This window comes from Capra hircus, chromosome 12 (genome assembly GCF_001704415.2).
Source record: "Capra hircus breed San Clemente chromosome 12, ASM170441v1, whole genome shotgun sequence".
Lineage (NCBI taxonomy): Eukaryota > Metazoa > Chordata > Mammalia > Artiodactyla > Bovidae > Capra > Capra hircus.
In genome coordinates, this window is record NC_030819.1 from 59,581,532 (window position 1) to 59,585,712 (window position 4,181).

The window sequence follows — 4,181 nt, forward strand, 5'->3', positions numbered from 1 at the left end:
TTGGTGCTTTGGACACGAGGCATGTGGGATCCTAGCCACCTGACACCCCTGGCATTGGAAAATGAAGTCCTAACCACTGGCCTACCTGGAAAGAAAAGAAAAGAAAGAAAGAAAGAGAGAAAGAAAGAAAGAGAGAAAGAAAGAAAGTGAAGTCACTCAGTCGTGGCCGACTCTTTGTGACCCCATGGACTGCAGCCTACCAGGTTCCTCCATCCATGGGATTTTCCAGGCAAGAATACTGGAGTGGGGTGCCATTGCCTTCTCCACGAGATCTTCCCAACCCAGGGACTGAACCCGGGTCTCCCACATTATAGGCAGATGCTTTACCGTCTGAGCCACCAGGGAAGCTGGAAAGTCCCACAAATATCTACTTTCAGTAACCTTCTACAGGCATGTGGAAGATGATGTGAGGGAGAACTCCTGATCCTTGAACTCTAGCTCCCTCTTGTAGGTTGGTCCCAAGAAGCAGCTTCAGAGATGGAGACCTGCAGGCAGAAGTTTGGGGGGCTTGCCCTCAGGATCCACTCCTCTGAGGGAGTGATGGCAGCAGGATTAGGCAAAGGGAGAAGTGCTGCTGCCTTCAGGACAAAGGCCTCAGTTTATCCCAGAGGGAGCCCCAGAGCTGCTGTGGCTATTCAGAGTTGAATCAGATTCAGCCAATGGGGTCACGCTTTATCCCTGTATCAGTAAGTCATTGCACAAAGAAGGGAGTGTGACCTTGTTCAGCTGAAGCCAGTCAGCTGGGGGAGCGAGTGTTCCAGTTCAACCCCATCCCCGGTCCCTCCAATCTCTAGAAAACGGCACGGCAAATTACCTCATTAATCATGCCAAAGCCTGGGGATTCCCTGGACTTCTCTCTTTCATTTTTACATCACATCCACTCCACTAGTAAATCCTTTTCTTGTCAGCTCTTCCTTTAAGGTGGTTATAGTCAGAGTACATTTGTCATAGTCCTCACCCCCTCATCTTCTACTTGGGTCCTTATAATAGACTCCCAAATGGTCTCCCTGCTTCCATTCTTCCTTGTTTATAATCTCTTCTCTCTGTGTCATTGTATCAATGCCTGGAACCTAGTGATTACTCAATATATGTTAAATGAATGCATAAATGACCTCAGAAGGTAGTGATCTCTTTAGCTATGAAGGAACCACTATTATGGTAAAATGGAGAATTTGCTAGTCCACGGGTAATGTAAGGAGGAAAATGAGAAGAAATTAAATTTTTTATATTAAAGAATTTTTAAAGGGTAAAACCTATAAATATCAACATATATCAAACATATTTCAAAGATTTTAGTTAATTAAATAACTAAGAACCAGTAAGAAGTCACAACCAGTTCAAAGATGAATTCAAAGTAACACAGATATAATAGTAATAAACAATGCTGAAATGAATTTATAAACAGTTGTGAAATGGTCTTATTGGAAAGGAGGCAGGAGGAAATCAATTGTATTTCCATCTTTTTAAAAACTTTTATCTCTGCAGACAAGAGGCATTTCCATTTCTACCAGTTATGTGTAACTCAGAGAGAAATATAACAGTTCAAAGACAGTGAAAGTTGTGGAGACCCTATAAAATCAGCTAATTTGGAAGGGTGTTTAGGAAACATATCTGCATTGAAGATACCCAATAACGTTTCTGGGTCATTTCAAAGTCTTTCACATTTTTTTTTTTTTCTTTCATGGGTAAGAAGAAACAAAGAGGGGGAAAATTAAAAAAAAAAAAAAACACTAAATTTCTTAGGCAGTTTGGCTTATGCCTGTTCTCCTGGAGAAATTATTTTTTTTCCAGGTATTTTTTATTTCTTCAAATTTGTTATTTGCCAGGAGTGACTGAAATAAAAAATTAATTGGGTCCCATCGTCATCATGGAAATGGCTTTACGAGAAAACTGGTCATGTGAATATTATTGCTTCCCATTTTCAACCAGTAAATAGTTGCCACTGATAAATAGACAGCTAACAGTCTGTCAGGAATGCTTAAGATATGTTATATAATACAACATGCCTAGTCAAAGGAGAAAAACTAGGAGATAACTTAGGTGAACTTCTTGATTTCATCATACAGGACAAGCACAAAAGCCCCACCCATGCCTCTGAGAACACTGGACCACGAACCTTTGAAAAAGGCTTTGGCTCCTTCATCACGAGCAATCTTCCTCCAGCAGTCAAGCGTGCCTGTGCACATGGTGTCAGTTACTTGGCGCCCTAACCGCATCATCATGCGGCCACGCACAGTGTCGAACAGATAGGAACTCAACCCAGCAACCGCCGTGACTGCACGGTCAGCCAGCTAATGAAGATATGAGTGTTCTTGGGATCTGGAAGCATTCCCTTGGCAGTGTCATAGATACCGAAGTAGGCAGCTCGGTAGATAATAATACCCTGCACAGACACGTTAAAGCCTTGGTACAGGCCTCTAATCCCGTCAGATTTGTAGATCTTAACCGGGCAGACACCGAGGCCTCTGAATTCCCTTTCAGCTCCAGCTTTGCCCATGTCGGCTTCTAGACGGGTACGGGCGAAGTCGAGAGGGTACACGAAACACAGGAACGTGGCCCCCAGCGGCACCACCTGATGCCAGATTCCCTGCAAAGTAGCTCCAAAACTGGGTCCTCTTGTCCACAGCACCCAGGAAGATCTGCTTGTATTTATCTTTGAAGGCAAAGTGAGAGCCTGGGTGGGGAAGTATCTGATCACATTGGCCAGGTTACCACGCCAGAAGGACAGGACTCCCTGCTCCTTGGGGACACGAGCCACGCAGTCTATGATGCCCTTGTACTGCTTATCTGCAGTGATTTGCTTGCTGGCATGCTGCCCCTGCATCAGCAGCTTCACCTGCTCGATGGGTGCGACCGCGGTCTTGGAGATGGCCGCGGCCACTCCACCTGCCAGGAAGTCCTTGGCGAAGGACACGGCAGCATCTGTCATCTTGGAAGGAAAGAGTAAGTGGACAACTGAAAGATGGGCGAGGACCCAGCTTGGACTCTGGGGCTCTGGGCTGGAGAAATTATTAATAGCAAGATTTTTATTCTCAAAAATGCCCTGGTTTGGAAGCTAAGATATGTAATTACCCTATTTGAAAATATCTTTAATTATATTATTATTCCCTTAAGCCCACTTGGTGGAAATCCTTGGTGGTCCAACGGTTAAGATGCTATGCTCTCACTGCCAAGGGCCCAGGTTTGATTCCTCATGGGGGAACTAAGATCCTGCAAGCCCAGGGGAAAAAAAAAATCTCTTAAAAAAATACCAGCAGATTCCAATCAACAGGCACTTGACTTATTCACCTGAAAGAAGACAAGTAAGGCTTCCCTGGTGGCTCAGATGGTAAAGCGTCTGCCTGCAATGTGGGAGACCCGGCTCAGGAAGATCCTCTGGAGAAGGAAATGGCACCCCACTCCAGTACTCTTGCCTGGAAAAGCCCATGGGAGGAGGAGTCTGGTGGGCTACAGAATATGGGGTCACAAAGAGTCAGACACTACTGAGAGACTTCACTTTCTTTCTTAAAGCCCACTTAAACAACAAAAGAATATCGTTGAGATAGAGCTACACTGTGAAGGATTAACAAGTCAGTATTTTATATCTAAGTGGTTGGAGTTATGGCAACAAGTTAATGATGTGAGTTTTGAAATGGCTAGAGCTTAGAGCAGCGATAGTGCTGTCAGGCTGTCTCTGGACTGGGAACCCTGACCCATTCATCTGGATAGATTCAGTCAGGCGCTGATTCCATTAGGCCTAGGAACTTCTCATTCTGGGTGGTAGTCCAAAGCTTGGGCAGCTTCACTTTATAAAACAGTGGGGATTTTGTGCTTTTTCATTTAGCACTCCAAAGTAAAGACCTATAATAATGTTGTTCAGTTCAGTCTCTCAGTCGTATCCAACTTTTTGCGACCCCATGAATCACAGCACACCAGGCCTCCCTGTCCATCACCAACTCCCGAAGTCCACCCAAACTCATGTCCATTTAGTCGGTGATGCCATCCAGCCATCTCATCCTCTGTCGTCCCCTTCTCCTCCTGCCCCCAATCCCTCGCAGCATCAGACTCTTTTCCAGTGAGTCAACTCTTCACATGAGGTGGCCAAATTACTGGAGTTTCAGCTTTAGCATCATTCCTTCCAAAGAACACCCAGGACTGGTCTTCTTTAGGATGGACTGGTTGGATCTACTTGCAGTCCAAGG

General features: G+C 45.0%; 1 pseudogene; it reads right to left on the reverse strand.

The window, feature by feature from the left end:
* On the reverse strand, positions 1,949-2,938 carry LOC102179107 (annotated as a pseudogene).